Source organism: Mustela putorius, unplaced genomic scaffold (genome assembly GCF_011764305.1).
Source record: "Mustela putorius furo isolate JIRA1106 unplaced genomic scaffold, ASM1176430v1.1 tig00003987_pilon_pilon_pilon, whole genome shotgun sequence".
Classification (NCBI taxonomy): domain Eukaryota; kingdom Metazoa; phylum Chordata; class Mammalia; order Carnivora; family Mustelidae; genus Mustela; species Mustela putorius.
Window position 1 is genome coordinate 10,906,448 of NW_025422126.1, and position 13,593 is coordinate 10,920,040.

Genomic DNA, 13,593 nt, shown 5'->3' on the forward strand with positions numbered 1-13,593 from the left:
ATTAGTCCATTTCATACAATATATTTTCTTTTAACCTCATTGCAGGAAATACTTTTTAAAAAATCATTTAAAACCAAAGAAATATATCTCTTCTTTGCTATATATCATTTCAGAGATACCATGGAGTCCACAACTACCTGAATATAAGATTCTCATATCAAAAAGCTCTAATAGATTTTATAGTTATCCCAGTATTAGGAGATACTTTACAGAGGAGGGGGAGCAAGATGCAACTTAAACCTAGCTGGGAAAGGAGAAAAGGAAAAATAACAATTTAGGAAAACTTTCAAATATAGAGGACACATTTTCCATTTAGTGACCTGGCTATCTCTGGTATCCCCCCACCACCCTGCCTTTTCTGGGGGCATTTGACTACTACTTATGCAACTAGACTATCCCAGGATTTAGAACAACATGATATAGACTAGGTTATGTTTGCAAAGCACTAGCTTGGTTGGGATAGCAAACACCAGATCCAACTTTTTATTAAATCTTTTTTGATCCATATCTTACTAAAACTTTTACCTTGTCTAAAAGAACAAAACAAAACAAAACAAAACAAAAAAACAAAAGAACTATTCAACTCCTCAGTTTCTTCAAAACTGGACTAAAGCAGTTCTGTGCCTAAATTCCTACTGTGATGTTATGCCCTAATTTGGTAACAGTTCACCTACTCACATATTTTATTCATGCACCTAATAATCACTTACTGAATATCTACTATATTGCCAGAATAATTATTAGGCATTTTGATACAGAGTTAAATGAAGATAGTCAAGGTGCTTCTGATCTGTTGAGAGACATGTATGTTTATAATGCAGATTATAAGAGTCTCTTATTACCATAAAAGACTCAATCTCGCAAAAAAAAAAAAAAAAAAACAGGGTTGCTGGGTGGGGGGTAAGGATAGGGTGGTAGGGTTATGGACATTGGGGAGGGTATGTCCTATGGGGAGTGCTGTAAAATGTATAAGCCTGATGATTCACAGACCTGTACCTCTGGAGCAAATAATAAATTATATGTTAATAGAAATAATTATATAAATAATAAATAAAGTGTGTTTTCTGGAAGCATTGAGAAGGAAGAAGTTAAGGATGGTCCAGGAAGTCAAAATTGACTTTTCAGACAAGAGAATATGGGTTAAGCATGTAAAGGAGGAGCCATAGTTTGATGTGGCTCAAAGGAAGAAGAGAGTAAACAGCATATATAAAAGCAGTGGGAAGTAAAAGTAAGCCTGGAGTGCAGGTTGTTCATGAGTGCTGGAATGGGGGGATGGCACGGCTGTGACAAAAGTCCTCTAGGAAGGTAGGTTGGGGCAGACTCTGAAGGGCCTTTAATGTCATGCCAGAGTTTGGTATTAAAACTGGAAGGTGGTGGGTGAGTGTCTGACTCTTGGTTTCGAGTTAGGTCGTGATCTCAGGGTCCTGTGATCATGCCCCTGGTTTGGCTCTGTGTTCTGCGTGTAGTCTGCTTGAAACTCACTCTCTCTCTCTCTCTCTCTCTATCTGCCTCTGCCCTTATCCCCAACACACCTGTGCTCAATATCTCTGAAATAAATAAATAAATAAATCTTTAAAAAGAAACAACAACAACAGCAAAAGAACCTAAAGGTTGGTGATTTTAAGCAAGTGGTACATCAGAATTACCTGAGAAATGTACTCAATATTCTTGGTCTCACCAGAGACACTGAACCAGCATTCCTGAGGTATACTCATCATCTATGTTTTTAAGGAACTCTCTAGTAATGCTGATCTATAGCTGGCTCTTGGACTCACAGAGGTAGCTGATGTTGTATCCATAACCTAGTTCTGGTAATACAGTTATCTTTGCTTATTCTCATCAGTTCCCTCCAGAAAATGGCATTCTGCCTCTGAATACCAGCTTCAAAGTCACTGAAGGACTCTCCATTGAAGTTGCTCTCCAAAGCCTCACAGCTGTTTAGGGAACAAGTAGAGGGCATAATCCAATACTCCTGAAATCCAGTCCATATTTTTAGCTTTTCTTTTTCTCCTTTGCCTTGTGTAGATGGTATGAGCAAAATATGGCTTGACAATGAGGAGAGTCACCAAATTATTTTAACGTGTAAAAGGGAATTAATAGCACAAAGATAAGATGGATGAGTAATAGGTACTCTAGAATCCTTTCTTTCATAGTATATTTCTCTTTGAAATATCAGTTATTTTATTGTCTTTTTTTTTTTTAACTGAGAGTTGAAAGTCCCTTGAGGGCACAAATGTTTTATTGATAATCTGGATATACCACTGTCCAACACAGAGCCCAACCCCTATCAGATACTGACAAAATGCTTTATTGACTAAATAAATAAAGCAGTCCCAATAATTATAACTTACTATGGTGTTTAATAGTTCATATTCCAATAATTATCTGCCTACCCCAACCTGCCCACCCAGACTAATGCTCAAGAGAAGGGGCTGTGTCTACTACTTCTCTGTAATTCTAGTGTCTGGTCCCAAATCTGAGATAGAGAAGGCACATACTACATAGATGTTGAATGAATTAATTAAATGATGTAAAGAATTTGTTTTCATTCATGTTTAAATTCAAAGTCAAATCAAATCATGGACTCTTTCTTATTTAATTCTCTCTCCTCAGCCTATGAAGACTGTGGGGAAAAAAATATGATTTTAAATACTGACAGGACTCTTTCTTGATGACCTTTACTCAGATTGAGAAGCTGAGGTTTTTTATAAGCTAGGTTTATCCCATAAGATTCCTGAAAAGGTCTAGGTGGGAAGGCAAGTGAACACGTGGTTGTCTTCACAGAGATATGTGGGGCAAGAAGAGGCAGTGAGTGACACAGAATTTATTATGAACATAGAATTCCCCGGGGCAAAAGCAGGCAAATTCAACTCCAGTATCTTCAGGATGGATTATTTCAAATGGTGCTGACAGCCTCAGCCATCTGTGAACGATTTGGTCATGCCTAACTTCTCTGACCTTTTTAAGTGCCAGGTACTTCTTTGACCATATCTGTCAAACTTTGGCAGCATCTTGACTCAGGTTGAGCAAATGGCTCCTCTCAAAGAATCTAAACAGCATCCTAGCTTCAGAGGGTTCCTGCCCCCCATAATTGTACAGAGACTAGACGAATACTATTAGGGTTGAAGGACAGAATTGTGAAGGAGGATCAAAAAAATAGCTGGGGGAGACCTAGTTAAAAGAATATATGCATAAGGGGCATTTTTCTGTGTAGAGTATAGAATTATATAAAATTAAGGTATATATCTTATTTAGTAAGTTTCTAACATCAAACATTTTGTGCCTGAGAAATGTTATTTTCTATCTATATATTCATGCATTCATTCATTAATACATCAATAAAATATTTATTGAGTGCCTTCCAACTGAGTGCCTACAGTGGACAAGAGAGATATGTCTCTATAATTTAGATTATTACAATGTAATCCACAGGTAATTATGGTAAGAACCAACCACTGAAGTGATTAATATTGCATGAGACAGAAAAGGAGGACAATCAAGTATAGCAGGAGTCAGTGTAGTCAGTGTCCAGAGGATGATGGATACAGCAAATACTTTCTCTATTCAAACATGAAGAACAATTGGAAAATGTTATAGTTGGGCGAATATTTCAGGCAAAGGAATCAACAGGTATACAAGTCTAAAGATCTGAGAACTCATAGCCTTCTTTGAACGAAAAATAGTTCAGTATGGCTAGAGCAAAAAGTGATAGGCTGTATATGTGAGAGGAAGGAGAGGGAAGAGACAAGCAAGAGAGGCAGGAAATGAGGGAGGTGGGTTTGGGGTCAGATCCCAAGGAGACCTGAACACCACGTTAAGGAATATGGACTTGATTCTGAAAGCACCTGGGAGCTATTAAAGGGCTTTAACCAATTGATTCATTTGATCACATTTGTGCTTTAGAGAGACTGTTGAAAGCATGGGTGGAGGGTGGATGAAAAATAGGGGGCTATATGTTTCAATGTCTAAGTGAGATACAGTGGCTTGAATGAGTATGGAAACGGGAGATACACAGAATTAGTATATTTTACTTATATTCAGGCAGTAGAAAAGACACAACTAAATGACTAAATGTTAGAAGGCAAAAAAGAGAAAATAAGGATCTTCCTGGGATATTGGCTTGATCTTCCTTTGTACTGAGAGAATTTTTTGGGTCAGCACAGAAGGTAGTCCACTCACTCCTAGGCTTCATGTTCGAGTGTTTAGAATTAGATGTCAGTGTCCGAATCGCATGTGAAGTATAACTACATATTAATTTTAGTTTTTTTTTTATATGCCAAGATGAGGGTTTCCAGGGAGAATGCCAGTTTTACAACTTATTTTACTGGCTTTAAAAAGGCTCAAGAAAAAAATATACTTCAAGCATTCAGCAATTAGTGACATTGGTTAAGGAGCGTTATTTAATCTAGGTTAACAAAACATTTTTGCACAAAGCATTATCTGATGAACAGATCAGAGATATACCTCTCATTTAGAGAGGTAAGTCTTAAGACAAGGACCTATTCTTGGGATAGGTCCTCTCCTCTCAGAGGAGCTCTATATGCTTAAGACACCAAGGAAGGATAAGAAACATGGTTTTCAGCCTTCATAATTTTTTCAAGTTTTTGTTGTTTGTTTTTCGGTATAGTAATAGCCAATGTAAACATCAAACTTATCTGTGTTAAAACAGGGATAATTTTGTTTTGAAGTACTGAAATAACACTGCAAAGCTATGAATTCTACCCTGACCCCATCACCTGTGCTTTTGTGCAAAGTCAATTTCATTGTCGGATGCTCTTCATTTTTTGAAAATTTGAACTATATGCTGTACTGTGCATTGGATGAAGCAAAGTACATGAAGATATTTTCAACTATAATCATAATTTATAGTATTCTTATTATCCATTGTGAATAGAGGTCAGAATCAGTACATTTGAAAGGCAGAGAAAATGAGCTAAATTTGAATGTCAACACAGAGGAATTTAGGTAAGAAGTACAATATTCATTTCTCCTCCAGGTGAGGAAGCCTGCATAATGCTTACATGGTCCTGAGGACACCAAGGTCATCAACTTGGGAAGAGCAACAGTATTGTTATTTTCAGAAGCAACTGTTTTTGTGTAAAGCATTTCACTGTAAAAAAAATAGTACAAGCTATCTTAAGAAAAGCTTTTTTTGAGTGTGTTTAAAGTCTCCTAAATTTCCTGCATATAAATGTTGAATACCTCCAAAATGTCAATCAATCTTGTTTTTCAGTTAACTCGGAATAAAATGATAATAAAGTTGCATTTAGTCTGCGCCTTACACAGAGCGAGAGTAATTAGACTTGGAAAAGACCTATTAGGGTTTCCAATTTCATGTCTCTGCCCAGAAAGGACTATTCCTCCTGAGAGTTGCTTGTTACTATGTCCTGACTAGTTTTAAAAGTCTCAAAGGAAGAAGTATTTACTACATCTTCAGGAAAGGCTATTTAATTACAGGCTTAAGAGGAAGGAATACCTGCCTGGGAACCAGAAAGCATGGATTTGGTTTCTGATTTTGCGGTTTCTTAGTTTGTGGCTTTGAGCCAGATGTCTAGGCTAGCTAAGCTTCTATTTGCAAATGGTATCAAACTCCTATCACAGAAAATTGTGATGAGGATCAAGAGAGCAAACACATGTAAACTGACAGACAAAGAGCTTGGAATATTATAGTCACCTGATAAATGACAATTTCTCTCCTTGAAAACCGTCTATACAGCTACTTCCTCTCTTGCTCCTACTTCCCCACTCTACTTCTCCCAATGCATTCTTTGAGGTAAATATACTTTCTGACTTGGAAGGGCAGGATATTGCTGTTTTTCTTCTTCCTGGCTGTCCATGTGTATTAGTTTCTTAGGGCTACCATAACAAAATGCCACACACTGGGTTGCTTAAAACAAATTCTAGGGGTCAGAAGTCTGAAATCAAGCAAGGCCATACCCCCGCTGAAAGCTCCAGTGAAGAGTCTTCCTTTCCTCCCTTTAGTTTCTCCTGATTCCCAGCAATCCTTTATATTCTTTGTCTCGTAGCTAGTTCACTGTGTTTCTGCCTATGACTTCACATGGCTATTAACCCTGAGTGTGTGTACTTCTGTATGTCATCTCCTCTTCTTATGAGGATAGGAATCACTGGATTTGGCTCATCCCAATCCAAAATGATCTCATCTCAATATTTATATCAGCAAAGATCCTTTCTCCAAATTATAACCCATCATGAGGTTCTAGGTAGACATGATTGTGGGGGTAATGCTTCTACTCATATGTCATTTATCATGTGTCTCCTTAGCCAACTTCCCAAAGGAGCAGCTTCTTCCCTTTTAAGATTCACTGAAGACTCTAATAAGTCATAACCCTCAGGATGCTGACTTGGTCAACAATCATACTTTCTCTTTTGATTCAGTTTCAGCAATTTCCTAAGTATTTTCTTATTAGTGCCATTAGCCAAAAAAAAAAAAAAAAAAAAATATTACCACTCTGACCCAGTTGTACTTAGGTTTCTCCGAAGATCCTGAATGCTGAGTGAGAGAATAAAGGAAGGATGAGAAATTTCCATTACAAGACAGAAAAGAGAGTCTAGCCTAGGAATAGTCCTAAAGTGCTAACTTCTTCTGCACCATCCTTTACCCTTTGCAGTGGAGTTCATGTAAGTCCTTATTCCCTTCCAAGGTGCTGCTGAGTGACTTAAATAAGTCATTTAATTTCTCTCACCATTACCACTCCTTTTTATACATGAACTAGTGGAAAAATAGCAAGTTTCTTGACTGTTTCTCAAGGTTGTTGAAAGGGCACTATGATATGACAAATGAGAAAGTAATTTTGAAAGGTTAAGAAATACACATTTGAATTACTTTGAAGAATATTATCATTGCCCCACTAGATTGTAAATGACTTGAGAATTCGTATTTAGTTTTGCTCATGCTTCTTCCTTCTTTATCCTTTTCCACAGAGCACTCTACTAATGCCTGTAATAAACCTTTACTTATTGGGGGATCTCAATTTATGTGAAATTAAGTTGAATGGCTACTTTTCAAAATTCCAAATTTGGGGTTTTGTTTGTTTGTTTTTAAGATTTTATTTACTTATTTGAGAGTGAGTGAGAGCTAGACAAGAGAGAGCATGCTCATCAGCACACACAAGGGGAGAGGAAGAAGCAGACTCCCTGCTGAGCAGGTAGCCTAACACGCAGGGCTAGATCCCAGGACCCTGGGATCATGACCTGAGCCGAAGGCAGCTGCTTAACCCAATGAGCCACCCAGGCACCCCAGGAATAGCTTTTCTACAAGTTTTGGGATTCTTTCCCAGTTATTAACTAAATTCCTTATTCTGTTTTTGAACTTCTTTTTATACATGTCAAACAACCTTCTGCATTTTTTCAACATGAATAGTCAAAATCATTATTTATTTGTAATGAAAACTGCCCCCAATAAATTGCTTGCTGTTGAATTTATATAAAACAAATGTGAGAGATATTGTTCGTATAAGAAAAATGTGTGAAATAACTATTGTATATAAAGCTCTTGATAGATAGTGACAAATATACATAAAATACCCCACTGGTCCAGTTCCTACCCATTCTCCTACACTCTTCTAAAAGTTCCATTAGCATTTCAATCCATTCATTTGATGGGAACCACAAGGCCATAAGCCAGTATAAATAACAACAGAGAAAGGTAATGTAAAAAAAAACAGAAAAAAGACAAACTTGCTCATTTTAGCATTGTTTGTTAGCATTTAACTGTGGTAGGATAAGTACTTTTCAACATTTAATTCATATGAATGAATATATTCATGAGCATGTGATTCCATTATTCTCAAGTGAGTCAGTCAAGGTGACAAGGCAATTTATTTTAGATAACATGAGGGATCAACTTTCTTTGGCTGTTAATGTTTGATTTGACAAGAGCTGGATCTTGCTATGGACCTAACCCTTGTTTCTTCTTATTTTATTTTGTTTGCTTTAAGAAAACTAAATAATTCATTTATTTGCAATAATGCAAGTTCCCCTCACCTTCTTCTCTTTCTTTTAACCTTTCATTAAATTAGATACAATCTTAGGTCTCTGCATGAGATACAGTTTTTTTTTTTCTTATGGGTTGAATTCTTCTCTTTTCTTCTTCCTTTCTTTCTTGAACATACATGGGCATTCCCCCCCTCCCCCAGTGTACTATACTGAGGGTTACTATTCTTTATTAGAAAAAGGAGTCTATATATATTGGTTCTGTAAGGGCCTATTTAGCCAGAGTGATTCCATCTTGGTTAAACAGTTATTTTGTTGGTTATGCAGTAAAACTTAAACTGACCCTGCACCCCACCTCCCAGAGGAACTTACTTAAAAGCAAGTCGGGGAAACCAGTAAAATATGGTTGACCAGTCCCTGATAACAGAGCCCAGAATACAAGGAGAAGTCAGGCCAGGTGGAGACATCCGATCAGTAAAGCCTATATACTATCTCTCTAACTACCAAAGAATGTGGGCCCCGCCTTTTGGGTGCCTTTTGGGCACCAATTCTGACCAAAGTGATAGCCTAGTTCAAATAACTACTATAGGGTGAATTGTAATTCAATTGGCCACCCGTGTGTGACCTAGCATGACTGTGCAACTTTCTCTTTGTGTTACAATCTCATTGGCCAGGCTCAACCACAAGGCCTTTGCTCTATATAAGTTAGTATGTGAGGCTGGGAGGGATCGCTCTCTGCAAGAGGTGGCCCTGAACGGTCGGTTTGGTTCTCCATGCTTGGCGCTAAATAAAGCTTTGCTTGACCTTGGCTTTGTATCAGTCTCACTCCTTGGATCACAGACCCTAACAGTTCTATTGTTTACTGGCATTTAACTTAGTTTCTCTACATCTGCTTTTCTAATTTGTAAATAGGGAATACCAACTTTGTATGGATTTTAGGAGGATAAAAGGAAAGAACCTGAATATTACAGAGGCAAAAAAATGTCTAGCTGAAATGTTTCTTCCACTTAATAGCTGTCTGGCTCCTGGGTAAGCCACTCATTGCACTGAGCCTCAGGTTCCTCATATTTAAAGTGAAAATAACAGCACCCAAATCACGGTTCAGAAGATTCATAGGATGACAAAGAAGGCACTTAAATGTTTTTGAGAATATAAAATTATTTAAAGACTCGGTAATGGTCAGCATTTAGAAAGCATGAATTTGCCTGGGTGGCTCAGTGGGTTAAGTTTCTACTTCCGGCTTAGGTCTTGATCCCAGGGTCTGGGTCAAGTGTACAGGGCTCTCTGCTCAGCAGGGAGCCTGCTTCCCTCTCTCTCCCTGCCTGCCTCTCTGCCTACTTGTCATCTCTCTCTGTTAAATAAATAAGTAAACTCTTTTTAAAAAGGCAAAAAAAAGGAAAACATGCATTCAAGTTCTTCAATAAGAGCTATTTCTTATCTTTAGAGGTGTGTTTTTTGGAGTGGGATGGAATTATATTTCCTACCCCAATGTTATCTACTACAATGAAAAATTTAAATTTCTAAATGTAACAGCTCTGATACTGTCTAAATAAACTATCTCCTAAAAGTAATACTTTTAAAAAATATTCTTTAAAGCTAACACATGGAAATTTAAAGGAAATGTTAAATTAAAAACAGTATTCTATTATCTCTATGGCCACTAGCACTTTTTGCAGTGGAGAAGCCAATTTCCATAGTAGAATGGAACTATTAAAAAAAGAAAAAAGAAAAGAAAAAGAAAGTAAGAAAGATGAGTATACAAAAGACAATAGAGAAATCCAGAGTTATAAATATGATATGAAGTCATAAAGTGAAATGGATAGGTTGCTGGTAATATTAAGACAGCTAATACACCCCAGGCAGACAGACTCCTAAGGTTCACTGCCATTATAGTGTAACTGCAGATTATAAAACATTTTGCCCAAAACTCATATCCTGCAGACTTCCTCAAAACATCTATGGAGATCCTATCTACTGAAAGAAACTCTGTATATCACAGTTATTAATATGTAGGCCCAGAAGCTTTATGCCCATGATGAACAGATTTGATGTGTTAAGTGATCCTAGGCCATTCAATTTGTGACCCACACAGAGATTTGAAAAGTAACTGGGTACAAAATTGCTAAATACACTTCAATTTAGATTAACTAAGAGCTTATAAAAAGAAAAATGGCTAAAAAAATTACATAATTAGTACAGCTCTCCTAAGGAGAGATATAATTATAGTAATCATAAATCATTTTTCTCTCATAACTGTAAATAGAAAACGAAGGGAAACTGACAGACCCTCTTCACTAGTTTTGTTTCTGGTGAGAAAATATTTTTTGACTTGGGTAACTGTCACACATGATTGTCAGTTGGGGGAAAATGGGGGAAGAAAAACCATCTTAATTTCTGGGAAAAAAAAATTTCAGTAATTGCCATAAATGTTCTTTGATAAGCATGAACTTTTCACACTTCTGATAGGTCCCAGGCTGCCTTTGATAATGGGGGAATGAATAAGAAAAAACACCTTTGTGCTTCTGAATAACCTTTATTCCAAGCCTAAACTTGAGATGCCTTAAGGATGGTCTTTGACAAAGTCAGGTTTTCTTATCTTTTTTTCTCCTCTACTGTGGAGATCTGGAAGGGGGAAAAAAAACCGGAACAACTGCCTTTACTTCATGCTGACCCACATTTCAATTTCATTGTAAAACTGGAACATACTAGAAAATTTACTTAGTCTATAAATATGTTTGTCTATAGATAGAGTTATTTTTAAAAAATAAGATGCTTTGTATTTGGGAAACTTGGGTTTTTTTAAAGACATCTACAAAATTGTATTTTTTAATATTTTTTTCTCCCAATATTATCAGGTTGCTTATACTGATATCATAATTTGGATAACTTCAGAGAGATCTGGGCCTTCTCTTTCACAGCCTTGACAACATAACCAAAAAAAGTGGCAAAAAGGAATATAATTTGACAAGGCAGATCTTTTGAAAACAGCAATGTTTGAAACACAGTGTGCTAAAGCTGATGGGAAGATTCTCTTTATTTCAGTGTTTTGTTTTTGCTTGCATTTTTGCTTTAACAACAAAACAAAGGGAAGAATGAGAAAACACTCCTTGACATGCAAAATGGCTTTGACAATGAGGGCACCATCCTGACAGAGTATTTTTTTTTTTTTCTAAATTCCTTTAATATATCCAACATAAAACCATTAAACTACTCTGGAAGTCCAACCTCTAAATCATTTTGGAAATATATCATTTTGGCTCATGAGAGCAAAGCTGCTTTAATGTTAGAAAGTGAGTATGGCTCACAGGAAGTAAAACGTAAGTCCACACCTTTTCCAGCTAGCAGGAAGGAGTCCTGGATGTGGGAAACAAGACAATTCCATCTCTACGTCTTGGATTATCCCTCTTTGGGCTTTTGCCTGGCCTAGGCAGACTATCAAGGATAGACCTAGGCTATCTACCTCCACTATCTATATGGAATCTGGACAAAGTCATGTCTTGCCTATCTCCTGTGCATCAACCTAAGGAGCAGTCATATTAGCTGGGCTGCATAAGTGAGCAGGGAAACTGGAGCTGAAATATTTACCTTTCCTGAGCCTCCCTTAGGACTCAGTGGTGTGAGTGTTGCTTGATATGAGAACTACAGGCACACCCAGAAGCCAGTGTGGCAGAGCCACATGAGTACAGAATGGAGGCAGAGAGAAGGTATAGGTTGACCTGAAGTTGTGGTGATTCCTCAAGGGCCTGCAGCCCACAGAAGCTGGTGAGAGGTAGGCTAAACCTGTCTTAAGTCAGGTTCTGCAAAGTAAATTCAAACAGATGGATTCTTGGGCTAATGATGTATTTAGGAATTACTCCTAGGAGAAACCAATAGGGGGTTGTGGAAGCACCACAAAGGAGTGAAAGAAGTCAAGCAAAGGTAGAATTTAAGGGAATCTTCTACAGAGGATGTAAATTTTAAGTTTTAAAAAGACATTTTCAGGGCACCTGGGTGGCTCAGTTGGTTAAGCTTCTGCTGTCAGCTCAGGTCATGATTTCAGGGTCCTGGGATTGAGCACAGAGTTGGGCTCTCTGCTCAGCAAGGAGTCTGGTTTCCCTCTTCCTCTGTGCATGCATGTTCTCTTTCTCTCACTCGTGCTCTCAAGTAAATAAATAAAATCTTTAAAAAAAAAATACATTTTCCGATGACTCAAAATTCCCACAAATAAGCCATAAGCACTCTTCACCCTTCCCCTATGACCTAGTGACATTCACATGCACCAATAAAATCCCTTCACACCTTTGTTTGTGTATTGCATCCTGACCCCTATTGAAGGCACTTGCCCAGTTCGTCCTCATTCTCTCTTAGCTACCCACCTGCTTGGTCAAGCCAGCTCCCTTAGCTCTTCCCCATATGACCCCCTGTGTGGCCTGCCTTATCTCCCTTTTCTGGGACCTATGAGTATAATAAATCCCTTTCAACTCTATATACTTCCCAACAGTGTTATTCTATGTACACCCTTGACTGACTACCAAAGAAACCCATTTTAAGTAACACAATTTTTCCTTACAACACAGAGTGCTTCAGCTGGATCCAATAGAGAAATTCTAGATTATAAATTACCCAGCCACCCAGCCCCAAGATGAGTGATGGGTTTTCCTAACCCTCAACTGCAGGCCAGCCAGGCTACTCCCAGTCTGGCTGGCAAAAACTCTAGTACTCCAAGGACAGTTTTTAATAGAAGAGCTGCACATGTGTGTCACAGTTTGGTCTACCAAAGAAGAGACCGAGCAACGAGGTGCACATCGCCTGGGTTTCAGTGGTAAAGGCCAGCCTGAAAGCCACACAGCGCAGCAAGTGGACCATGGCTACCTGGCCAGAGACCAGCAGGCTTTGCACCTAGACACCCCAAGGCCCCCTTCTGCTAAGATTTCACATGAGCCCCCCATTTTGCCCTCACATTCCTTCTGCCATCCCTGGCTTTCATTTTTCCAGATAGAAATGAACACAGCTTCAAGTGATGACCAATCATGGTATTTTCTAGAAAAGTCGCTGCTTTTCCTGATACAAGAATGAGATGACTAGAACTCCATTTCATTCCAATGCCTATTCTTCCTGTTTTGAAAGTCTGCCCAACCATCCTATAACCATGAGCCTAGGGCCATAAAAAATCCAGAAATATACTATTTAGGGACCTAATAAAACTCAAAATATGTCAACCTTCGAACATCTATTTTTAATTGAAGTATAGGCCACAAGCAATATTTATTAATTTCATGTGTATAAGTGATTCGACAGTTACATACATTATGAAATGCTCACCATCCTAAGTGTAGTTACCATCTATCCCCATAGTAAGTTATTATAATTATTATTGATAATATTCTCTATGATGTACTTTTCGATACTATGGTCTCTTTACTTTATAACTGGAAATTTGTACCTTTTAATTCCCTTCACCTATTTCATTTTTTACCTAACTTCTTTTTTAATATTTAATTTTGTGGTAACTGAACTTTTGGATCTGAGGATCTCCTAAGCTAAACCTAGGAAGAAGAACACGGGAGAGGGAATGAATTTGACAGACTCACCATTTTTTCTTCCCTAGAATGCTTTAGAATTCCTTCAAAAACCACTTTTTAAATTACTATTTTAGGTGAA